We start from the raw sequence: 27,280 nt of genomic DNA, 5'->3' as shown, positions 1-27,280 counted from the left end.
CAGGGCAGTCTTGTAGGACTGAGCCCTTAATCTGTGGGGTCTGATGCTATCTCCAGGCAGATAATGTCAAAATTGAATTGGACTGTAGGACACCCAGCTGGTGTTGGAGAATTGCTTGGTGGTGTGGGAAAAAAACCCACATATTAGAATTGTGATCAGAATTGTAACAGACGAAAACTCTACCTTTTGTCGAAGGACAAAACTGAAACAATTTGGTAACAAGTTTGACGTCCTTTATTCAAGAGAAAAGAGTTCATGGATTGGGGGAGTACCGTGCCTCACAAGCAGTGGAGCACTCTTCCTGAGGGATTTTGGGCAAGAGTGAGTTTTATGGAGTTAGAAGAGGCGATACGGAAACAGAGCATGATTGGTTAGGAGGTTGGGGATTTCCTTATAAGGCTAGCAGGTCCTATTTTCTAGGGTACCATAAGCTAGCTACGGCTGAGTTGGAGGATTGTGATTGGTGTTAGGTTTCTTTGGAAGGTGTTTCCTGGTGAGTGCAAGCTGACTTAGATTTAGATTTGTGATGTGGGCAGGCCACTGGTGGGGGCCTCCATTTTGTGGGTCCTGATATATGAATTAACTTTATCACCTTTTACTCCCCTCCCCCCACATATGTTTTTGATGTACAATTTATATCTTTTTATATTGTGTATCCATTAGTAGATTAACGTAGCTATTGTTATTTTTAATACTTTTGTCCTTTAACTTTTGCACTAGAGTTAAATGGCTAACATCACCATATTATTCTGGATTTAAGTAAATATTTACCTATATCAGGGTGTTGTATTAGTCCTATTAATCCTATCTGCCACTCTCCCAGCTGCTTCCCACCCTCTAATTCCATGGCATGCCTCAGTTTTCTGGATGGGGTGAGAAAGAAGCGGGTCTCTTTGGCATCATTCCACACAGCTGGGGGAGTCAACCACTCAATCAAACATTCTCACTTTCCCCCAAGGGAGAAATCATGGGCCAAGAAGTTCTCTGTGCTGAGCTGTGCTGCCTTGGGAAAGGAGTGATGAGGGTAAAGTGAAACTCTTCCTCTTATCTTCTTCGGTGCATCCAATCTCAGATTTTCTTTGCTCCAACAGTGTGCATTAACTTCCCCACTGAACTCTTGGACTTTCACAAAGGCTTCCTTGCCCATAGGTGATTGTCTAAATCAGTGTTCTTTCGGGGAAAGATGGTAGAAAACTCTTATTCTGCCGTGATAATGGCATCACTCTCCTCAATAGGTTTTAAAAGATAGACATCATACAAAGTATCTTCTCTGACTACATTGGGATGAAGTTAGAAGTCAATCATAGGAGTAAAACTTGAAAATTAACAAATTTGTGAAAATTCAGCAACACACTCTGAAACAACCATTGGATCAAAGAAAAAATCACAAGAGAAATTAGAAAATAGTTAGAAATAAGTGAAAACAAAAACACAACATACCAAAATTTATGGGATGTAGCCAGAACAGTGCTAATGGGAAAATTTATAGGTACAAATATTTCCGTTAAAAAACAAGAACGATCTTAAATTAACCTAACTTCACAACTTAAGGAACTAGAAAAAGATGGAAAAACTAAACCCAAATATAGGAAGAAAGGAAATAATAAAGACTAGAGCAGAGAGAAGTCAAATAGGGAATAGAAAAATGGTAGAGAAAATCAAAAGTTGGTTTTTTGAAAAGATCAACAAAATTGACAAACCGTTAGCTAAATGGACTAAGAAAAAAGAGAGAAGACTCAAATTACTAAAACCAGAAATGAAAGTGGTGACGTTACTACCAATTCTACAGAAAGAAAATTGATAAGAGAGTACTATAAACAATTGTATATAATGGATACAATTGTGTAGCCTAGGTGAAATGGACAAATTCTTTAAAACACAAAACCTACAAGACTAAATCATGAAGAAATAGAAAATCTGAATAGACCTATGACTAGTAAGGAGACTGATCAGTAACCAAAAATCTCTCAACCAAGAAGAGCCCTGGTCCTATTGGCTACACTGGTGAATTCTGTCAAATATTTAAATAACTAATATCATTTCTTCTCAAACTTTTCCAAAAAATTGAAGAGAAAGGAATACTTCCTAACTCATTTTATGAGCCCAGCATTATCCTGATAGCAAAGACAGAAAAAGATACTACAAAAACCTCCCAAAAACTGGAAACTAATATTGCTTATGAACATTAATGAAAACTCCTCAGCAAAATTCTATCAAACTGAATTCAGCAGCATATTAAAAGGATTATACACTACAAAAAAGTGGGATTTATTGCTAGTATGTAATGACAGTTCAACATACAAAAATTGATCAATGTAATATACTACATTAATAGAATGAAGGGGAAAAAACCCACATGATCATCTCAATTGATGTAGAAAAAGCACTAGACAAAATTCAATGCACTTTCCTGATGAAAACACTCAACAAACTAGGAATAGAAGGAAACTACCTCAACATAATAAAAGTCAAAAGCCCACAGCAAACATCATACTCAATGGTGAAAGACTAAAAGCTTTTCCTCTAAAGTCAAGAACAAGGCAAGAATGCCTACTTTCACCAATTTTATTCAACATGGTACTGGAAATTCTAGCCAGAGAAATTAAACAAGAAAAAGAAGTAAAAGGTGAACTGGAAAGGAAGAAGTAAAATTGTCTCAGTCCACAGATGATATATGATCTTATATTTAGAAAACCCTAAGGAAGTTACAATAAACAATTCTATCTACAACAGAATCAAAAAGGATAAAATATTTGTGAACTAACTTAACCAAGGGGGTAAAAGACTTGTACAATGAAAACCACAAAATATTACTGAAAGAAATTAAAAAGATACAAATAAATGGAAACCCATCTTATGTTCATGGATCGGAAGACTTAATATTGCTAAGATGTCAATACCACCCCACCAATCTACAGGTTTAATGTAATTCCCATCAAAATCTCAATTATGTTTTTTGCATAAATGAAAAACCCATCCTAAAATTCATATGGCATCTCAAGGGAGCCGGAATAGCCAAAGAAGTCTTGAAAAAGAAGAACAAAACTGGAGGACTCACATTTCCTGATTTCAAAACTTAGCACAAAGCTACAGTAATTAACAAAATGTGGTACCGCCATAAAGACAGACATATAGACCAATAGAATAGAATAGAAAGCTCAGAAATAATCCCTCACACATACGGTCAAATGATTTATGACAAGAGTGTGAAGACCATTCAATGGGGAAAGGTCAGTCTTTTCAACAATGGTGCTGGGAAATTGGAATATCCACATGCAAAAGAATGAAGTTGGACCCTTACCTGACATCATACACAAAAATTAACTTGAAAGAATCAAAAACCTAAATGTAAGATGTAAAACTATAAAACTCTTAGAAGAAAACAGGGCAAAAGCTTCACAGATTTAGCAATAGTTCCTTGGATATGACACCAAAAGCCTGAACAACAAAAGAAAAAAATAGACAAATTGGACTCTATGAAAATTTAAAAATTTTATGAATCAAAAAACACCATCAATAGAGTAAAAAGGCAACCACCAAATGGAAGAAAATATTTTCAAATCATATATCTGATAAGGGATTAATGTCCAGAATAGAGAACACCTAAAACTGAACAACACAAAAATAAACAACCCAATTAAAAAATGGTCAAAGGTCTTGAATACACATTTCTCCAAAGAAGATATACAAATAAGCACATAAAAAATGCTCAAATCAATAATCACTAAGGAAAGGCAAATCAAAACTACAATAAGATACCACCCCACACCCATTAGGATGACTACTATGAAAAAAAGGGAAAAAACCCAGAAAACAATAGTGTTGGTGAGGATGTGGAGAAATTGGAGCACTTGTGCACTGTTGGTGGGAATGTAACACAGTACAGCCACGATGGAAAACAGTAAGGTGGTTCCTCAAAAAATTAAAAATAGAATTACCATATGACCCAGCAATTTCACTACTGTGTATAAACTCAAAAGAATTAAAAAGAAAAACTCATAGAAATTTTTGTACACCCATGTTTCTTATTCACAATAGCTAAAATGTGGAATCAACCCAAGTGTCAGTGGATGAATGTGAAATGTGCTATATACATACCATGGAATACTATTCAGCCTTAAAAAGGAAGGAAATTCTGACATATGCTACAATGTGGATAAAGATAAGCCTGGAGAACTTTATGCTAAGTGAAATAAGCCAGACCCAAAAAGACAAAGCCTGTATGATTCCACCTATGTGCGATTCTTAGAGTAGGCCAAAACATAGAGACAGAAAGTAAAATGGTGGTTGACAGGATCTAGGAGGAGTGGGGAATGGAGAATTATTGTTTAATGGGTATAGTTTCAATTTTACAAGATTAAAAGACTTACAGAGGTGGATGGTGGGGATGTTTTCACAGCATTATGAATATATTTAACACCACTGAACTGTACACTTAAAAACACTTCAGGTGCCAACTTCAAGCCCAGGTTGTCACCTGTGCTTCTGATTAATCAGTTATAGATCACAGGTTCCCGTGACCTTCTCCTGGAGATTGATTAATTTGTTAGAGCTACTTACAGAACTCAGAAAAACATTTTACTTACTAGTGTGGGGGCTCAGAATTGGCCACACCAAAATGAGTTTCTTTGGCTTGATGATGATGATGATGATGATGATTTTGGTGAGGAAGATTGGCCCTGAGCTAACATCCATGCCCATCTTCCTTCATTTTGTATGTGGGATGCCACCACAGCTTGTCTTGATGAGTGGTGCATAAGTCCACACCCAAGATCCAAATCTCCAAACCCTAGGCTGCTGAAGCAGAGTGCAAGAACTTAACCACTACACCACTGGGCCAGCCTCCCGCTTGATTATTTTTAAAGACAAAAGACTCTGAAAGAAACTTTGACCTTTCCCCTAAATGCCTAAAAGAGTTTAAGATAGAAGGGCCTGTCCCAGGAAGGAGCTATCACCGCAGATAATTCTAGGTGTGGTAGATAATAAGGCATCTAGCAAGGGTCATTTTATCAGAACTTTCTTTTGGGTCCCATTGTCTGTAGATGGCCCAGCAAACATTTGTTTACCAAACATTTGCTTTTCTATCTCCATGTAAATTGCCTTCCTCTCCTTTGCAGTCCCAAACCACTACCCCCAACATCCTCTTTTGTCTTTGGCTGAGGATGGTATTTAAGGTGGTGGCTTCAGCCATTCTGGTGAGTTACTCAGTATTCCTGGGTTTCTCCCATGTATACATGTTATTAAACCTTGTTTGATTTTCTCCCATTATTCTGTATCATGTCAATTTAATTCTTAGACCAGCCAGAAGAACCTAGAGGGTAGAAGAATTGTCTTCCTCCCCAACACTAGATTAACAGTTTATTATAAAAGATATAATTCAGGAATAGCCAGATGGAAGAGATTCAAAGGGCAAAAGTATGGGGAAGGGGCATGGAGCTTCCATATCCTCTCCAAATGCCACTCTCCCTGCATCTCCGCATATTCACCAGTGCAGAAGCTCTTTGAACCCAGTTCTTTTCGGGGTTTTATGGAGGCTTCATTACATAGGCATGATTGATTAAATGATTGGCCATTGGTGATTGAACTCAATCTCCAGTCCCTCTCCCCTCCCTGGAGATCAGCAGGTGGGATGGGGAATGGGGCTGAAATTTCCAACCCTCTAATCACATGGCTGGTTCCACTGGCAACCAGCCTCTATCCTTAGGTGCTTTCCAAAGCGGCCTCATTAACATAACAAAGGACACCTTTATCACTCTCATCACTTAGGAAATTCCAAGAGTTTTAGGAGCTCTGTGCCAGAAATTGGGACGAAGACCAAATATATTATTTCTCATTATAAATCACAATATCACACAGCCAAAATGCATTTTTTCAAAGTTTTCATTTGGCCTAGGAAAATAGTTACTGAAAAACTGTATTTCAGATCTTAGGTTAAAATACTACATTTAGATCAATCCGTGAGTGAGCAAGACAATATTTTTTTAAGCCTGGCCCTTTCTCTATGTTGGCAGGATTTGAAGATCTCTAATTAACTGGAGTGTTAAAAAATGTATAGAAATTATAGTTTTTGAAGGAGAGAGCCAAAAACCTTCTATCAAAAGACCTATTGTGAGAGAAAGTAGAAAGAAAATGAAATGGTTCCTAGCCTGCTGTATATTAGGATATTATCAGAAAAACTCTGGCTCTTGACCTTGGGGAACTGACAAATCCAGGTAGGAGAGTATCCAAATGGAAATTTTGCTTAGTGATCTGGCAGTAATGTAATGTGATGGTTAATTTCATGTGTTAACTTGACTGGGCTAAAGGATGCCCAGATACCTGGTAAAACATTATTTCTGGGTGTGTCCTGTGGAATAAAATGAAATCAAAAAGACCCCTGAGAACAAGATGGACTCTGTGCAGCTAACCAGGACCTAAAAACAAAATGGAGTCAAGCCGCCATGATGGGACCAGGATGCAGTCATGTATTCTGTTCTCAGAAAAACCATAGAATACATTCTTAAGCTTTTGACTCTGACGAAGTTCCTGATTTTACAGAAGTCCCTAACAACCAACCGGACTTAATCAAGAAAACTGTTACCTGCGTCAACCGGTCAGGACTAAGCAGGCTTACATCCCTTATTTGCATAAGCAGATCTGAGTGGGAACCTCGCAGGAAGTTTTTCTATCAAAAACAGCTTCCTTTCTTTGTTCTGCTTAGTGTTCCTTCTGTTGTTTGCAGCCCAAGGCTATATCTCCTCAGTTTGCAAATTGTATGAGCAATAAAGCATTCCTAACTAAATTCTTGTATTCCAGACATATTTGTTCACAGTCCTTACAGATGTCTATGGCAGAGGTTAGCATTTGAATCTGTAGACTGAGTAAAAAAGATAGCCCTCACCAGTGGTGGTGAGCATCATCCAATCCTCTGAGGGCCTGAGGAGACTAATAAGTCAGAGGAAAGGTGAATTTGCACTCTCTGCCTGAGCTGAGACATTCACCTTCTCCTGCCCTCAGACATTGGCATTCCTGGTGCTTGAGCCTTTGGACTCAGACACCAGCTTTCCTGGTTCTCTAGTTTACAGGTTGTAGGATCTCTGGGCCTCCGTAATAGCACGAGCCATTTCCTGTAACAAATCTCCTCTTATATCTATCTATCTGTCCTGTTGGCTCTGTTTCTCTGGAGAACCCAGACTAACATACGTAATATTCTACATTTGTGGAATTCTATACTGAGGGGGAGAAGAATACACTACCCCAGAATGTGCCATTTTGGTGTGTGGATTTTTTCAAGCTGAAGACAGTCGGAGCCCAGTACACTCAAGAAGAGCATTTTACCTCTCCCTTAACTACCTATAAGAATTTAGATAGGGTGCTTGTACCGGGTAGAGAGCTATCTATTATCAAAGATACCCTTTTATATCAGAAAGACTTATCTGGACAGCATGGCAAACATCTGTTTACTGAACCTTTGCTCTTCTCATCTTCCTGAGAATTGTCTTCCTCCCCTTTTAAGCCCCAGATCCCTACCCACTTCTCCTTAGCTTAGCATGGTATATAAGCCTCAATTACTTGACTGCCCGGGAGTGTCGTATTTTTATGGGGTTCCCAAACATATGAAATTTATTTTTATACTGTTAATTTGTCTTAGGTCGATTTAATTATTAGACCAGCCGAAGAACCATAAGGGAAGATGAGAAAAGTTTTCTGTCCCTACAATACCAAAGAAATTATCTCAAACAGAGAATCCTGTTTGAATGAAGATGATCTTTCTAACACTATTTACATAGCTTTCCCACAAGCAAACAAAGAGTAGTTTTAAAAGTTTGACTGTAAACCTAATTGTAAGATTGTGTTCTAAAGACATCAACACACAAATATGATGAAAAACCCCCAAACTAAAACTTGAGACAAAAAATAAGATACTTACTTTCTACGAGTTGTTGAACTTGAGTTCTGTAATAATATTACCAATTTGTCTAAATCTGAAAATCCACATTTATGCAATTCCACCATAGATAGGCTTTTTACAAAAATATAACAGTCCACAGACTTCTTTTTTTTCTGCCAGATTTGTTAAGACACCTGATTCTCTAGGGCAATGGATGTGCTCAAAAGAAAATATAGTCAGGTCTTTCAGGACCAAAGTGATTGTCATGAAAGACACAATGACAGTACATAAATTACCCAAAGATACTAACTTATGGGAAACTTCCAGTTTTGCAGCAGAAAATTATATATTTACACATTATTTCACAGTAACTCCTAAATTTTATAAATAACTAAATAGATTAAAGTAAAAGAGAAAACATTTACGCCAGCAGAAAATTTCTCCATTCAGTTTATTCTGTGTTGATAAATCTGGTTAAACAAATCAACCTATTTTACCCAAATTGGAACTCAAATATCTGTGAATTGACTTTGGATTACCAAATCTTAGTCTTAACTCACTCTCACTCAGTAGAGGCGCCTGAGAAAATGGAAAGAGCACAACCCCAGGAATCAGCACACCATGTTCTTGCCACCAACTAGGTGTATTACCTTCAGTGAATCATTTATCCGCTCAGGGCCTCAGCTTCCACATCTGTAAAATGTAGCTTGAATTGGACTGAATGCTTCCTAATGTTCCTTCCGATTCTGAAATCCTCTAAATTTGTGATAAACTTTGTGCCATGTTAACCCTACACTACTTTTCTGCAATACCAAGTCAGATACCTTCCAGAAGTGTAGCCAAGAAGTGCAAGGATGCGACTACAGTGTGAGGCATTGTTAGGAAAATTACTGCTTCATTCCCCAATAGGAGGAGTGAGTGATTCTTAGAAAAGAGAAGAGAAGGAAGAAGGAGCACTATGCCCTTCAGACTAGGTGTCAGTAGGGCTTATTGCTGCTTCTCTGAAACAGACCTGTATTTGTGTCTGGGCCCTGGCTTCTCTGAGAACAAGTTTTCCATGTATGGCACCATGCCTTGCTGTAGACATATGCTTCCCAATGTGGCTGCCTGATGAATCAACCTAGAGGCAAAACACGTCTTCTGCTGGAGCCAGCAAATTGGCCTGAAACACTCTCTCCAGAGGGTCCAGTAGGAGGAGTCTTGACAGAGGAGACTTCCCCAGGTATATTCAGCCAATCATCCAGCATGGATTTAGGGCCCATGATGTGCCTGACCATGTCTCAGGGGGTTGGGATTCAGGAGAATAGGACAGGGATCCTACCCTCCAGAAACCCAGAGTCATTTTTCTCATAAAACAATTAATAAAAAGGGGAAGAAATGGAAAGGTGAAGCTGATCTGAGGGGTGAGTATAAATTCAGGAGAGGCTCAAATGTGGAGGCTGTTATGGTCCAGAACATTTGGACAAGCCTCCCAGTGAAGGCAGTCTGGAACAGGCCTGGGTGGGATTATTTGGAGATGGGCAGAAAGTATGAAACCAGGTATTCCTGTGGAAGTCTAACTGGCCTATATCTTCTGCAGGCCTAGAAAATTGTCTGTTCCCTCTCTCACACCCAAAATGCTGGTCTTCAAAACTCCAGAAAAATAAACTCCTAAAACCGGGGGACAGTTAGCCATTAACAATTAGGTAGCTAGTAACTAAAGTTTTTAGTAACTAAAGTTTTTTTGCAATTATTAATTATAGCTTTTAGTTGTTCACCAGTTCATTGTTTGTCACGCTGCTTAGGCAATATATTATCTGATTCCTACTAGGTTCCTATAGATAACGTCTCCCTGGCACCTGGGTAACCGTAGTAACAGATGTTTGACTTGTTTTTCAGAAACTGGGAGTTGACTCCCTGTCTAGTTCAGGCCAGTCGAGACCACCAAGCCACCAACTGGGTTTGTGCAGGTGCCCGATAGGTGAACTCCTGACGTCAGGGAGCTAAAACTCCACCCTCAGATCATGCTACACCACCATTTTGTGAACATGCGTCCTACGAAAAGCCATGAAGCTTGACCACGCTTGTGCAGATCATCAAAATACCTCACTCCTCCTTGCCTCCAATCATCTATCCCCATACTTCACACCACTTTGTCCCCCTACCACATAAATATCCCTAGTCCCCATTTTCAAAGGCAGATTTGAGATTTGCTCTCCTGTCTCCTCGCTTGGCTGCCTTGTGAATAAACCATTTCTCTGCTGCAGACTTGTTGTCTTGGTGATTGGCTTTATCATGAACAGGAAAACAAACATGATTTGGAAACACCACCGGCCGCCTACAAATGTCCCTTCTGAAGACCAAAAGATATTTTCAAAGTTGTTGAGAGAAAATGAGCTGAATGTGATGGCCCAAGATACAGCATGATAGATGAGGTTGGTCAATCTGAGAAGTGGCCAGGTTCCACAAATGGCATCAAAGAATTGCTTGGTCTATGTTCCACAATGATTAAAATTATTTTGGGGCTCAGAAGAAAAGGCCAGATGGTTTTCTACTTTTGCCCTCTGAGAGCACTGACCTATAAAACCAAGAAGAGAGGGGCCAGGGCTGTCCCACTACATCAGCGAGCTATTGCCTTGAGGCTTCATGTCATCATCATTGTCCTTCATCATCATTGTTGGGGAATTAGGGCTCCTGAAGGACATTTTCTATATAACTGATGTTAAACTTCAAGTGCTACAAGTTTTTCTTTGTGTTTTAGAAACATAGCCATATCTTCCAAAAATACACATTTCCCCTGTACTGTTAAATTAGAATGTCCTTATAATAACTTTAATCTTCCTTGATGAGCACGTTGACTTAAAGAGAACACGAATTATTATGTTCTGCCATCCTACAGGTGACCTCCTCAGGCTTTGAGATTTGTGGGATTGATATTCCCCACCCTAAATGATCCCAGACTACTGTGATTTTTGGTTTCTTACATCTATTTTTTATAATTATCATTTCCTCTTTCCTTATGAGATTGTCAGATATCATTTCTGGATGTTGGTGTGGTTATCTCTCATAATAATTTAATCTACTGTTTGCTTCTTCAAACTTACTGTTTTTGGAAACACAACATAAGAACGTTTATGAAAATCATTTGCAAAGCAAGAGTAAGAAGGCTTCAAATTAGGACTTAAGTGGTTCTCTGAGTGTTATTCACAAACTTTAAAGAATAGACTTTGTTACATCTACTTTCCTTTCCCTTCCTGCTTGGCACTCAGTGTCCCATATAAGACCAGTAGCTCGAGAAGAATTTCAGTAAAACTTGCAGTGAACATGATCATAGAGACAATAAGTCACTGGGTATTAACTGGTTCTATGCCCCAGACTGCAATCTCTGACCCTCGATACTGATCACCTTTTCTGTTTTACATGCTTATAGAACTGTTTCTTTACTTCACAAAACTTAACTCTTTGTGATGGTATATCAATTTGTGATTATTTGATTGATGTTTACATTTCCTAATAGACTGTAAATCCCTGTAGAGTGGGGACCATGACTGGTTTTGCTCACCATTACACTCCTAGCACTTAGGCTACTAGGTGCTATAGGTGCTCAATAATTTTGTGATGAATGAGCAAGGGAACATGTGCTAAGCTCAGAGCCAAGATTTCTGGTTCCACAGGTGTAGTGTTGTGATGAGACACTCTCACACTGCCCCTCAGGATGAGTCCTGGAGTGACAATCCATTTGACAGAGCATTAAACCTCCTCAGAGTCTCCTCAGAAGACATTTGGAAGAGGGTCTTCAACAAGATGATCATGAAGTGTTCATCCGCTTTAGACTTCTAATCTATTTAAATGTGAGGAAAGGAGAGAAGATGTCAAGATCAGAGGATGGTCCAGAAGGGACCTGGAGGGGAGGCAGTGGCAGGGCTCATTGGCTGAGCCTCCCCGGGAAATGGCAGGAATAACTCCGGGGAGAGATGTGATCTCTCTACAGCCATCTAGCCTTTGGAAAAAGTGTGAAGGGAAAGGCGTTTTAATTGAAACCCTCCTTTTCCTTTCTGCATTCCTTTCTTGAAAACCCACACCCCCCACCATCATCATGACCACATACCACCTCCAACAAATCAGTGTTGTCATGCCTCCCATTCTGTCCTGCCTCTAAGAAAATGTTGGAATAAACTCATTCACATGTAAGTGCAGTTTTCTTCCCGTCACTGTACTCTCCTGCCATCAAGGTTTGCGTTTTCCAACTCAGCCTCTTCGGTAGAATGTTTATCTCGTAAATTAACTAGTAAAGACTGAACTTCAGGCAAGACGTGGGTGGGAGGTACTTTTTTAGTGGTCAAAGAGAGTTTGATATCGTTCCTTAAATCCCACCCAGAAGCTGCCCTGCTCTGCCAGCCCATGTCGGTGCCTGGCTCCGAGGAGCAGCTGGAAAAGCCAAGTGAGCAAACTCAGTTCCAACATAGCACTTTATAATCAAAATCATCATTTCGGTTCTCTACCTCCCTGAAGCAAAGTGAGGTATTCACTTTGGGAGTGAAAATTTAAGGGGGCACCAAAAGTTCAGTCATCAAGACAATATTGTACTATAACACTTTAAAATCTAAGTTAATACAAAAATCTGTAGACAAGATATCAAATTTTTAATAAGCCAAGATTGGTATGTATTTGATTTTTTCTTTTGCCTCAGGTTCCAATATGGCTCAGCTTAGCACTTCCTTCAGTTTTGATGAAACACATAATGGAACATGCAAAGGAAGCACATTTGTGCTGGTTGTGTCACTGTGCCCTGGGGGAGGACTGTTGGGAAAGCACCCAGCACTCAGACCAGGGTCATGGTGGTCCATGAACCAGCAGGAAGCCCTCAAGACACCACCTGGAGTCCTGGAGGGACTGTTCCCAAAGGCCAAGAAAGAGACTCTTGCTGGAGCACAGCAGTGCTGTTCTCTGTTGAAATCATTACTGTTCTGCACATAGAAATGTCAGAGCCATTTACAGAGTTTTCACATTTCTCCATGCACTCATGCCACCCCACATACTGAAGACAGGATCCTTGCCATGAAACAGCAAAATCCTTCATTTCCTGTTATACCAAATATCCCTGTCCTGATAAAATCCATAGACAAACATTATTGGTCAATTTCTATCATCCTAGGAGCAAATGCTTGGATGGAGAATAAAGGGAGCTATTTCTCTTCGCTGAGCACTGAGAGAAGATGATAAATGGTGACAAGGAAGGATCTGTGTTCTGAAAGACTTTCAGTGATTCTTGAGGAACACCACTCCCCACTATCCCCCAAAGGGTGAGGGCAGGGATGGGGGAGAGGGGGTGAAGGTGGGGGAGGAGGCACCTCATCAGTGCTGTTAGTCAGGGTGCTATCAGGGCTCCAGCTCCCCTCTTCTAACGTAGCAGGGGGAGAATGCCAAAGAAGGAATGCTCCTTAATTTAAGTGAATGGCAGGATATTTTTGGAATGGGAGTTAATCCTTTTTAAAAGTAAATGATGGAAGGGGGCCACTCTTGAACGGAGCACTGATACTGTATATCACTTGTGGTCAGCATAGACACTGCAAGCCTGATGATATTCAGGGCAGGCAGGCAGGGCTGACCTCAGGCATCCTGTAGGTGATAATTTCCTGCTCCTGGTGCCTCAGTATCACTGTGCCCACCCACAGTGTGACTATCCATCCTGAGTCATCCCCACTGGCCTTTGGTAAGAAATTGAGTTCTAAGTTTAACAACGATCTCTCACTATTTTTCCATTTTATTAGAAGATTCTTGATTAATAAGAATTTTAAATTTGTAACAGGTAATATTGTTAGCATGCCAGATTCATTTTTGCCTGCCGCTGGGAAAGCCAAACACCGAGATGATGAGATTGCAGCAGAGAGAGAGTTTAATCACAAGGCAGCCATGCGAGGAAGCAAGAGCATGAGTCTCAAACCCGCTTCCCTGAAAATAGGGACTCAGGGATATTTATGGATGGGGGCGAGGTGGTCTGAAATGTGGAGATAGGTGATTGGAGGTGAGGAGAGGTGATGTAATTCATGATCTGTGCAAGTGTCGTCAGACTCTATGCCTCCTCATAGGGTGCATGCTCACAAAATGGTAGTGTTAGTATGATCTAAGTGTGGAGTTTTTAGCCTCTTGACATCAAATGGTCACCTAAGGGACATCTGTACAGGCCTAGTTGATGAGTTAGTGGTCTCAACAGGCCAGGAGTGGACAAAGGGGTTCTAATTCCTGAAGAACAGCTCACACACCCATTACCAGGGTGACCCAGGCTCCAGGGAGACGTTATCTATAGGAACCTAGTGGGAGTCAGCTAGCATATTGCCTAAACAGTGCAGTTAACAATGGGTGGATTAAACAGCTAAAAGCTTTAGTCAGTAATTGCAAAAAGGAAAAAACTTTAGTTCCTAGCTTCTTAATCATCAATGGCTAACTGTTTGCTGGTTTCAACATTCCGTGGCTGGAGATCCTGTGAAACATACCCTCTGAGGGTAACTTTGGATCCTGAAGATGTCCACATACCAGATGGTGAGCTCAAAACAGTTAAACAGCAAAACTCTGAGGTTAACTAACAGGCTGGCTTCATGCCCAGTGTATTTGCATTAGAGATATAGAAAGTGAGAGACTGGAAACACTCTCAGAGGACAGGGCTTGCTGAGTATATGGGGGCCTTTGCTCTGGATATTCCTCTCTGGAATGTTTCCCCAGATCTCCCTCAGATTTCCCTCCTGCAGTAGGCAGAATAATGCCCTCCTGTCCCACATTTCCACATCCCAATTCCAGGAACATGCGAATGCGTTAGGTTTCACAGCAAGGGGAATTCAGGTTGCCAGCTGAGCTTGAGATGGGAAGATTATCCTGGATTATCTCAGTGGACCCAATGTAACTACGAGGATCCTTATAAGTGGAAGAGAGAGGCAAAAGAGAGAGAGAGAGAGAGAGCAGTGTAAGGACTCAGCCTGATGTTGCTGGCTTTAAAGATGGAGGAATGGGGCCATGAGCTGAGGAATGAGCGCAGTCTCTAGAAGCTGGAAAAGACAAGAAAACTGATTCTTCCCTAGAGCCTCTAGAAGGAACACTACCATGCCAATACCTAGCTTTAGCCCAGGAAGACCCATTTGGACTTCCGAGTTCAAAAACCACAAGATAATAAATTTGTGGTAATTTGTTACAGCGGCAGTAGGAAACTAACACATCTCCTTATCATTTGATCAAGGCTCAAATGTCACTTTTCTTGACCCCCGTCACCTGCTAAAGTATCTCTTTATGCCCAGGCAGTCTGTATAACACACTTTTATTTTCATTTGCTTATAACTACCTAAAATTACTTTACGTTTTTATTCCTCTTCCCTCTCACAAGAATGGAAGTGGTAGGAGGGTAGGGACTTTGTTGCTTTTATTCACCTATGCGTCTCCATTGCTTAGATATCACTACATGCTAGGCCTTCACTAAATATTTGTCGTATGGATGAGACTTAAGCTAATGAGGACCACAACGCTCTTGCGGCTGCTGAATCACAATTAGGGAGCAGCAATTAGAAGAGACCCACGCCCGGTAGGTCCTGTGTTGCAAGGAACTGCCCAATGGAAAATAGGAATAGAAACAGAAATGGAAAACAGGAACTTCCAAATAGGCAATCAGTTGCTTAATTTTAGGTAGGGGAGGCACAAAAATTGAATGGTCAATACTATCCCTGATAGGTAATCTAAATTAATCACACAACTATTGCTTAATCATCACAATTCTTATGGGACCACACACAAAAATGCCTCTTAAGTAGGATGAGAAACGAATAAAACTGGACAGAATAGTAAGATTATTTTCCTTTTTTACTGGCAGGTCAATTCTCTAATGGAGATTCTGAAGATTATCAGGTTCAGCTAAAGACTGCAGTGCTGACAATCTCTCCAGTTTTCCTAGTCTGAAATAAGCAGATCTGGTTCCTAAAAAGACCCTGTCAAAATTGAATATAGTGGAGCCAAGTTAAATGGAGTCAGAGGTGCATTTCCAGAGAAACTGCCTGGCTCTTGTTAACTCAAAAAGCCTCAAAACAAGTTTCTTCAGGAATAGTAAAAAGAATTTCAATTCCAATGTGCACGCTATGACAAACCATAGGCAAATCCAACAAGCAAACAAGGGGAGCTGCCTTTATAGAGAAAAACGAGGATTAGGGAGGAGCTCATCTAAAGGAAAGTCCATTGGGGGAAAAGTAACAGTTCAGGGCAGCAACGGGCTTCTCATTGGCTGAGCTGGGGGGTTCCTCATTGGCTAGGCTGTTGCCAGGTGGAGAACGGAATCTTCTTTCCTAGTAAACTAGCTTTACTTCTCGCTGAAGATGCTCGCCTCTCACTCTTCCCGTTTGGTATAATTGATGCGTGATAGGGAGTGAGAGCTCCCCCTACAGGCTTTCCCAACTCCAATTTAATTAAGGTTTCTTTTATCAGTTTCCACACTGTCCTTAACCTTGGACTGGACCAAACCTTTGGACAGAGCCAAACAGGCAATTGTTTTACAGAAAAATTGTTTAAAAAGTCAGAAGGAGAACGGACATCCTGATTACAATCACTGAGGAGTGTCAACTTTGTGAAGACAGAATCAATAGTCGATCAATGTGCAGCCAAGACTAGCTCTCTACCTCCAACTCCAATTAAAATTCTTTGCAATACAATCTCCCTTCCTTAAAGCCCCTGACTTTTACTCCCTCGGGACACTATTTGGATTTCTACTTGAATCTGTGCTCCCTGAATTGCAGTTCCTTGACCCCAAATAAACACTTTCCTCTTAAAGTAGTTTTAGTCTTTGCAGGTTAATAACGTCCTCAGAAAGGGCTGGCCCCCAGAGAGGCAGAATCCTCCCGGCCCAGCGAGCGAAGTTGTGCTGACACGTCTGGTGTCAACAGCCTGGAATATGCCTCCACGCTCAGTGTCCTGTTAGGCCGGTGTTTGCACAGACCCGCGCCCCAAGTCCAAAGGATCGCACCGGCCTCTGCACAGTGGACCCTGAGCCAGGCAAACCCAGCAGCAACCTGCCCCCGTGCCCCGAGGCCCTACGTGCAGCCAGCCAATGGCCATGGGACTGGGGCGGGACCTCAGGTATCGGGCCAATGGGATGCGGCGCGACTGGAGGGCAGGCCGGGTCCCAGGCGGCGGGGTTCGCAGCCCAGCCCCCGGCCATGTGGGACCCTCGCGGGGCTGAGGCGTGCGCGGCGGCGCTCGGGGGCGCGCTCTTGCTGCTGCTCTTCGCGCTGGGCGTCCGCCAGCTGCTGAAGCAGAGGCGGCCGGCCGGCTTCCCCCCGGGGCCGTCGGGGCTGCCCTTTATCGGCAACATCTACTCGCTGGCCGCCTCAGCCGAGCTCCCGCACGTCTACATGAGAAAGCAGAGCCAGGCGTACGGCGAGGTACTGCCCGACGGGCCGCGGGCAGGGCGGACCTGGGCCTCCCTCCGGGTGGGCTGACGGCCGCTGCCATGCCCCAGCTGTCGGGTCCCGCCCAGCCGGAGCCCCGCCCCCTGACGTCCCGCGGGAGCCGGGCTGGATCCTCCGCCCCCGAGGGCGCCGAGGGCGTGCTCCCGCGCTTGCGCAGTGGGCCCTCGGGCCGCGCCGGCCGTGGCTTTGGCCGAGCGGGGCGCTGTCCTCAGCAGGTGGAGCTCCGGCCCAGTTTCCCCGCCCCGCGGGCCCGACGGTTCGGTCAGGGTCCAACCGACGGCTTCTCGGTGAAATGAGGCGTCCGGATTCTGGGACCGAGTTGATGGTTAGGAGGTTCTTGGAGGCTTCAGTGAGGACGGCTGGTCTAGGCGCTGGCTGTGCGGATTAGGGAGCGCAGGGGACGGCCCGGGCCCGGAAGGGGGCTCTGGGAGACGACTGGGAAAGAGCGAACGAATTAGTGACTGAACTCGGTGCGGGGTCCACAGCGCAGGGGCGGCGGTGGCGTCCCGACTGGCCAGGAGCGTCCTCGTGGCCAACGCGGCTGCGCCTGCTGTGGGCCGGCCTCCCCCCGACGGGGACTGGAGGGACCTCACAACCCCCGGGCGCGGGCGCTTCCTGTCCTCCCCATTTTACCGGGAAATGCTGAGTGACTTGCGGACAGCCGCGCGCTGCTCACTGGCGGGGGAAGAGACCTGAACACGGGCTTGTTTGGAAGGGTGTCTTGACCTCAGAAGGAGGCAGAAGCTTCCAGAGCCCTGGCACTGACTGAACGCACCTGTTTTGTGTTGAATCCATTGATTAATATGCAACAACAAGCTAGGCTCTGCCAGGTGCTGAGATGAAGAGGCGACAGGGCAGGTGCAGACCCATTTTAGGGAGTTACAGCTTAGTGAGAGAGGAAATAAATCTAATTATCGACCACAGCTTGGTGAGTGCTTTGAAGGAAAAGTACAGCAGGGTTGTTTGCAATTGTGATATTTCAGGTTGGGGCTTAAATCCCTATTTAAACCAGTTTTTACAAGAATGACTCTAGATTTCTGCAGCTCCCTAATGGTTTATCTTGCTAAACGGAAGCAGGATTTAGGTAAAGCAAGCATATAATTCTTAGATTTTATTTCCCATCCTCCAGTTCTCCAGGAATTGAGTGTGTTTCCATTGAATATATTTGATCTCTGCTGTGTTGGTGCAAAACATTGTAATGTTCTAGAGAAATCAGGAGATGTGAAAGCATGAGACTAGATGCCGAGTCCTCTTTCGTCAGACAAAACTTGACCTTTACTTCTCTAAATCTTAATTTTTCCTCATGTGCGTAATGAGAACGATAACCATAAACGGTACAGTGCTATTCAAATTTTCTTAGTCATTAATCATAGAACAGATTTATTAGGCCTGCAAATTAAAAAGTATTTTTAAAGCAATTATGTGAAATGGTTTCTGGCGGAATAGGAAATTACATTTTTCATACAGAAATATTTGAACTGAAAGGAACTCTGTATTTACAATGAACGTTCTTTTGGGGGAGGGGTAATCTAAGTCTTCTATCATTAATAGCTTACAAATTAAATTATAAACGTGCTGGAAGATTATCATCTTGGGATAGGTAGATCTGGTTCAATGGATTTAAGAATTTGGCATGAGTAACCAGTTTTGTTGCTGGTACAACTATTTGAGGTGACCATGGCTCTTTACTACAGATCGAATAGGGCTAAAATGTGTTATTAGGTTGAAGAGAGGCAGAGGAAAAAAAGAAGAGCAAAAATGAAAAGGATGTCTGCATTGATGAGGAGACATGGTTTGCCTGACTGCCTTAGACTTAGGTTGAAAGCCGCCAAACATATTGACTGTTTAACCTACGGCAGCATTTGATCTTTATCCTCGTTGTCTCCCAATTTCTTAGAGATGTTTCCTACTTCTGAGAAAGTCTCAGAGTTAATATGAATTGTTAAAATACTATATACCCTTTTTGTGGAAGGGACAGGAGACTGTTATCTCCTGTACTCTGTTGTTCTCTCCTGCAATTCTGGAAGGTTGCAGAAAGTTGTTTATAGGGCTTAGTTTTAAATAGACTCTTATTTTTCCACTATCTTACTTTGTAATTTGGGAGATGTGTACTCACAGAAAAAAACCTGGGCTTTAAAATTGCTTATGAGAAATGACAGTCACTTCAAATGACACCCACTTTTATGCAGTTTGTGAATTCAATTTTCCTTTTGTAATTCTTGTGTGTGTGTCTGTGAGAGGAAGATTTGCCCTGAGCTAACATCTGTTGCCCAGCCTCCTCTTTTTTTTGCTTGAGGAAGATTAGCTCTGAGCTAAGGCCTGTGCCACTCTTCCTCTATTTTGTATGTGGGCTGCCTCCATAGCATGGCTGATGAGTGGAATAAGTCTGCACCTGGGATCTGAACCTACGAACCCTGGGCTGCCAAAGTAGAATGCAGAACCTTAAACACTGGACCATGGGTCCGGCCTCCTATAATTCTTGAAAGGAAGACAGCTGGTCCTCAGATAGTGACCAGGGGGTGGGAGTAGAGGGTGAATGGAGAGATAGTGTTTAATGGGTACAGAGTTTCAGTTTGCAAGATGAAAAGAGTTGCAGAGATGGATAGCAGTGAAGATTGCACAACATTATGAACGCATACAATACCACTAACTGTACACTTAAAAATGGTTAAGATGGTAAATTTTATGTTGTGTGTATTTTACCACAATGAAACATTTGGGGGTGAAAGGGACAATCACTACTGTTAGGTGTTAAAGATGACTTATTGCTGATCTGAGTCTTTGGTGTAAAAGGTAAGATTAAAATATTTGGATACACTGCTAATGGGAAAATAAGAGGTTCTGGCTGGTGATATCTGTCATGATTTTAAAGAGATGGGGAAGAAGGAGTAAGGGAAAACAAAGTTGCATTAAAACCCTTGGAGATTTTGAAGAGCAGAAGAATGAAGATGAATCTAGAACATGGAAGCACTACTCCAGAAAGACAATCTCTAAGAAATGGAGGGAAGAGGAGAAAAATTCCAAAAATCCTTCTGAATACATGTGGCTGCAATTCCCTACAGAATCTAAAGCATGATTCATAATGCAGAAATGATTTTGGGGGGCCAGCCTGGTGGCGCAGCAGCTAAGTGTGCACATTCCACTTCGGCAGCCCAGGGTTCACTGGTTCGGATCCCGGGCATGGACATGGCACCGCTTACCACGCCATGCTGTGGTAGGCGTCCCACATATAGAGTAGAGGAAGGTGGGCACAGATGTTAGCTCAGGGCCAGTCTTCCTCAACAAAAACAGGAGGATTGTCAGCAGTTAGCTCAGGGCTAATCTTCCTAAAAAAAAAAATGATTTTGGTTTACTTTTTCCTAAGTATAATAGTAATAACCCATGTGAAAAATATGAGAACTATTTAAGAAGTAACTATGTTTATTATACCAATCCCCAGAGAAAGCTTCCGTGAATATTGTGCTGTTTTTCCTTCCAGATATAGATACATATGCATGTTTCATATCATTGAAAATATACTGAATACATAATCTTTGTGTCTTACATGTACTTTTCCAATGCCATTAAAAACTCTTATATCATTATACTGAGGTACTATTTTGTACTCAAATATTTGCTCAATGTTGAATTTTTTGTTGTTTCCAGTGATTCCACTGTTTTAAAAAAAATCATTGGGAAGTCATACTCACCAAAAACTGGAAGCAAGAGAATGTCCTTCAATAAGTGAATGGATAAACTGTGGTATATCCATACACTGTGGTACTATTCAGCAATAAAAGGAATGAGCTGTCAAAAAAAAAAATTTGGATACACAAAAGGATCTTTTCAGATACCATGTCTTTTGAGACAAGGGAAACATTAGACAGAATAAACAAATGGGACTTCATCAGACTAAAGAGCTTCTTCAAGGCAAGGGAAAACAGGATTGAAACAAAAAAACAACCCACCAATTGGGAAAAAATATTAGCAAGTGATATATCCAACAAAGGGTTAATCTCCATACTATATAAAGAACTCACACACCTCAACAACAAAAAGTCAAACAACCCAATCAAAAAATGGGCAGGGGACATGAACAGACATTTCTCCAAAAAGATATACGGATGGCCAATAGGCACATGAGAAGATGCCCATCATCACTGATCATCAGGGAAATGCAAATCAAAACTACACTAAGATATCACCTTACACTCGTTAGAATGGCAAAAATAACCAAAACAAAAAGTAACAAATGTTGGAGAGGTTGTGGAGAAAAAGGAACCCTCATACACTGCTGGTGGGAATGCAAACTGGTGCAGCCACTGTGGAAGACAGTATGGAGATTTCTCAAAAAAATTAAAAATGGAAATACCATATGACCCAGCCATCCCACTACTGGGTATCTATCCAAAGAACTTGAAATCAGCAATTCCAAAAGTCCCATGCACCTCTATGTTCATTGCAACATTATTTACGATAGCCAAGACATGGAAGCAACCTAAGTGCCCATCAACTGATGATTGGATAAAGAAGATATGGTATAGATATACAATGGAATACTACTCAGCCATAAAAAGGGGTAAAATAGTCCCATTCACAACAACATGGATGGACCTTGAGGGTATTATGTTAAGTGAAGTAAGCCAGATAGAGAAAGACAATCTCTGTATGACTCCACCCATATATGGAAGTTAAACATGTAGACAAAGAGAACAGATTAGTGGTTACCAGGGGAAGGGGGGTTGGAGGGTGGGCACAAAGAGTGAAGTGGTGCACCTACAACACAACTGACAGACAATAAGGTACAACTGAAATTTCACAAGGTTGTAAACTATCATAATCTCAATAAAAAGTTATAAAAAATATTTGGATACAAAAACAGATAAAAAACAAAAAAAAACTTGCTTCTTGATCGAGACTCTATTCTATATCTTCACCTAAGGGATTGGATTTAGATCCCTTTTCCTGTCCTTGACCCTTTTTGATCTTTGACTTCCTCTCCTTACAAGCTCAGTGCACAATTCCCTAAGTTCTCCTTACTATGCAGTCTCAAAAGGTACACTTAACTCTACAGCTTGTATAATCTGTGCATCTGTGCATCACTCTTTTAGGAAAAACTCAGGTAGAAAGTTATTAGCATTCTGCACTTGCTGAGTGCTGTGTGAGGCGGTCTGGAGACTACAGAGAGAAAATATATAAACAAGTCCTGCCTTTAAGATACTTAGTTTGTAAGAGAGGAGAGATGATAAGCCAACTATAGTACCATGTATTCAGAGCTATAATCAAAATGCTGTAAACCTTACTGCTCCAAGTGTGGTCTTGAGTCCAGCAGCATTGGCATCATCAGAGTTTGTAAGAATTGTAGAATATCTGGCCCCAGCCCAGACCTGCTGAATTAGAATCTATATTTTTAACATAATGTGCACATGTCACCTGGGGATGCCAGTGCTGCTGGTGCATGGACCATATCTCAGTTTGAGATGTGAGATTGTAGAACACAAAGGAAGGGCTAATTATGCCTAGCTGAGTGAAGGGGTGAGGGTGTCATTGAAAGCATCACAGATGGAGGGACATATGCACTGGGCAAGGAAAGACAGAGAAGTCTTTGCTGAGCTGATGGGAGGAGAGAACAGGTGGATGAGCAGTCCAGGCAGAGGGGACAACACAAATAAAGACACAGGGGCATGAAGAGTACCCTTAGAGAATGGTAAGTAGTAGTTGTATTGGAAAAATGGATGAAGAGAAGTTGAAAATATAGGCTGGGCCCATACTGTGAAAAATATTTTATGCTATGTCAAAGACTATGGACAATAGGAATTCAAGAAGTTATTTGAGTAGAGGAGTAACATCATCATACCTATCTCATTTAAGTGAAGAAGATAGACTGAATGGGAGAAAGCCAGACCACAGCAAGAAGCCAGGAGGAAGTTATTGCAATAATCCAGGCATGAAATAAATAAGGGCTGGACTTAGGCAATGGTTGTGGGGATGTGTGTTCTTTTAAACCGCTAAATGTGTGTTAATTTGTCATGCAGCAATAGATAATGAAAGATTTTAGAACCTGGAAGTGGGACCATGCTGTAACAAATACCCAGGAATATAAGAGCAGTTGTGGAACCAGACAATAGGCAGTGGCTGGAAGAGTTTTGAAAAGCATGAATGAGAAAGTTCTAATTGGCTTGAAGACTTTAGTAAAAACCTGGACTTTCAGGACACTGCTGGTGAGGACTCAGAAGGAAGTGGGGAACACGTTATTGGGAACTGGAGAAAGAAAATCTGGTTATGTAATGACAGAAACTTAGCAAAATTGCCTCCTGTAGTTATGTGAGAAGAAATTTTAAGTGATGACTGTAGATTGTATAGCTAAAAAGATTTCCAAGCAAAGCATTGAAAGTTCTACCTGGTTTCTTCTCGTTTATAGTAAAGTGTGAGACAAGAGAGATAAGTTGAGAGAACTCTTGAACAAAAAGGAACAAAGACCTACAGATTTTGAAAAATCTTAGTGTCTTCAGATGGCAAAAGATGCTAAAATTAAGAGATTTACTCTTAGGAAAACATGCTCTAGAGAAAGGCTGAGATGATTAATATACAGCATTTTGCTGAACCTTCAGAAAGCTCAAAAGATCAGAGTATTCAGTCACACTATGGATCCATTGAAGAAATTCAGCTGTGCCTCCTAGATCCTTTCAGTCAACTCAGAGGGTCTCTGAGAGACTTAATAGCATTGTCCCTCAGCTGTTTCAGCCAAGGATAGGGAAGGAATTATTTTGAAAAGATTTGTGGGTGTATCTTTTGTCTAATGGAGCAAATCCTTGTGAAATCCAAGGAAGACCCACAAGATTGTTGAAAGAAATTGTTTCAGCAGAAACACTGCCAGCTTAGACTAAAAGGGACAGGAAATTACAAAATCAAAGGAGATATTGGGTCCTCAACATTGTACTGGCTGGAAGTAGGCTGATAAAATCACATAGCTGCAAATGCGTTATCTTTCATGAAGACGGCGGGATGACTCAGGACAGAGCTGAGAGCCAGGGAGGATTGTTCTCAGGCCTTGAAACCTAATCAAGAGATATTTGTCCAGTGGATTTTAGAATTACCGTGGACCAATGGTCCTTTAGTACCTTCTGTTTCCTGCCTCCTTTGAGCCAGGATGTCTATAGCTGTTATCCTATGTCTGTCCCATCATTGTATGTGGAGTTTGTTGGGGGCTGTCTCTTTAGTTTCACAGGTCCCCAGAGGAGAGTAATTGCCCCAGGAGTTGTGCTTAATGGATTACACCCAGGAGACTCCTTTATGCCTGGAATTGACTTTGATGAAATTTTGGATATTGAGCTGATGGAATGAGACTCTTGGGAACCTTGGAGGACAGTCAATAGATTTTGCCTGTGGGCAGGGCATGAATCATTAGGAATCAGAGGGTGGCCCTGCTAGACAGAATTCTAACAGAGGCCCCAAGATTCCAGATCCCTGTGTACCCCACTGCATAACCCCTTCCACTTGACTAGGGGCAGGACCTGTGAATATGGTGGATGTCACTCCTATGATCAGGTTACCTTAGATGGCAAAGTAAAGGGATTTTACATATGTAATTAAAATCCTACATTCGTTGATTTTGTGTTAGTCAAAAATAAGATTATCTTGGGTGGTTTTGACTTAATTAGGTGATAGCACTTGAAAGAGAAACTGGGTCTTTTCTGAAGAGAGCTGGTCTCCTCCTGGCCTTGAAGCAGCAAGCTACCATGAGTTCCGTGTAAATAAATTCAGCTGACAGCCCTGTGAGCTCCGAAGAGGACACTGAGCCTCAGATGAGACTGCAGCCCAGGTCAGTGCCTTGAGTTCAGCCTTATAAGACCCTGAGCAGAGGACCTAGCTAAGCAAAACCTGGATTTCTGACCCATGGAAACTGTGAGGTAATACCTAAATGTGTGGGGTCTTAAGCCACTAAGTGTGTGGTAATTTGCTACACAGCAATATATACATAAGACAACTGGAACAAGGCAATGACTCTAGGATTTCAAAAGTGGGAGAAACTTTGATATCAGTCTTCTGTATTCATCTAGCAATGAGTGTAGGGATCACATGTCCCCTATTCACCACGGTATCGCCACTGTATTAGTTGGCCCTGCCATGACACAACACCATAGACTGGGTGACTTTTTAAAAAACCTGTCAACCAAGAATCTGATATTCAGGAAAACCGTCCTTCAAAAAATGAAACACGGGGGCTGGCCCGGTGGTGTAGTGGTTAAGTTCACGCATGCCCCTTTGGCGGCCTGGGGTTTCCAAGTTCAGATCCCGGGTGCATACCCAACACCACTCATTGGGCCAGGCTGTGGCAGCATACCACATAAAATAGAGGAAGATTGGCACAGATGCTACCTCAGAGACAATCTCCCTCAGCAAAAAGAGGAAGACTGGCAACAGATGTTAGTTCATTGGCAGCAATCAGAGCACATATCCCTGATATTTGGAGAACAGTGTCCTTTTAGCCCACTCTGGCTCCCACAAGCTGTGTGTAAACTGCTTCAGGAACATCTGCACAGCTGCCTGCCAGGGAGCTAATGCAGGCGGGAAAGGGTAACTGCTATTGTGATTGTGAAAAGAGCTGAAATTGACCAAAATTAACTGCAACTTACCAACCAAGTGTTCTCCTGGATATTGCGTTGGTTGTCCAGGTGGGAAGATGATTCCTGGTACTTCCTATTCCACTCTCTTCCCAGAATCCTCTCCCGCCCTTTGATCTCAATATAAATACCAACATCTTACCATAGCTTACAAGGCACTCTAAATCTTACCCAGTCGTTCTCACCCTTTGTTGTAAAAACTGAGTATGTTTTTTAAAATACTGATGATCAAACCCCATCCCTAAAAGTCTAATTTTAACCTCATCTCTTTCCATTTTATCTTTTAGTCTGTCTCCAACTTTACTATACCCCCTGTTTCTTAAACATGCTTTACAACTGTGTGTGGTAAATATTTAACAACTGGTCGCTCTCTGGAAAGAAAAGGTCTTATTTGTAGCGTTTGCAGAATTCCACTGTGTAAATCTGTCCACCCATGTCTGGTTTCAAGCTACCGATGAGCCATGGCTGAACACAAAGTTGGGAAGAGATGCTAACAATAGCTTGCATAAGCTTATATAAGCAGGCTCCATCATGCCACTGATACTATGACTGTGCCCCTGATCTCTATGCCTGAATGCCCCTCAGTCTCTCCCAACACCCCCACCCCCCAACCACCACCTTTCAATCTTCAGATCTCTAATTAAAGACTTTTTCTTAAGGGAGCTCTTTCCCTAGTTCCTGGCTAGCCTACATCTTTGTTACTTAGACCTATGCTGCATTGTACATTCTGGTTATTACTCATATTTTGTGTTAATGTTTGATATCTTTCCTATTCATCCACCAGTGAGAATAGGAACCATGTGTTTCCTGTTCACTACTGTATTGCCACCGTGTTAGCTGGGGCCTGCCATGACACAAACCTATAGACTGGGTGGCTTAAACGACAGACATTTATTTTCTTACAATTCTGTAGGCTGGAAGTTGGGGGTCAGGGTGCCAGCATGGTCAGGTTCTTGTGAAATCTCTCACCCTGGCTTGCAGACAGCCGCCTTCTCATTGTGTGCTCACATGATGCATAGAGAAGGCAGAGGGGTGGGGAGTGCACCAACCCTCTGGTATCTCATCATAAAAGTATGCTAATCCTGTTAGGAGGGCCCCACCCTCATGACCTCGTCTAAACCTAATTATTTCTCAAAGACCCCGTCTACAAATGCCATCATATTAGGGATTGGGGCTTCAACATTTGAGTTTTGATGAGGTTGAATTACTCTTGGGAATCAGCTGAGTTCAGGATCACCTCACAGATTTCATACCTGCCTTACAGACAGGACCACCCAGTATTCCTTGGCAGCTCCCCAGGTCTGGTGTATGTGACACTACTTTCTGGTTTCTCTAGGGTTCTGTGGAGTGACCTTTGCATTCCTAGGTCATGCTCTGGGCCCAACCTTCAA

The sequence above is a fragment of the Equus caballus genome, chromosome 7, assembly GCF_041296265.1.
Source record: "Equus caballus isolate H_3958 breed thoroughbred chromosome 7, TB-T2T, whole genome shotgun sequence".
In the NCBI taxonomy this organism is placed as follows: Eukaryota; Metazoa; Chordata; class Mammalia; order Perissodactyla; family Equidae; genus Equus; species Equus caballus.
The sequence above is the reverse complement of the archived record's forward strand: the minus strand, read 5'-3'. Positions refer to the sequence as shown.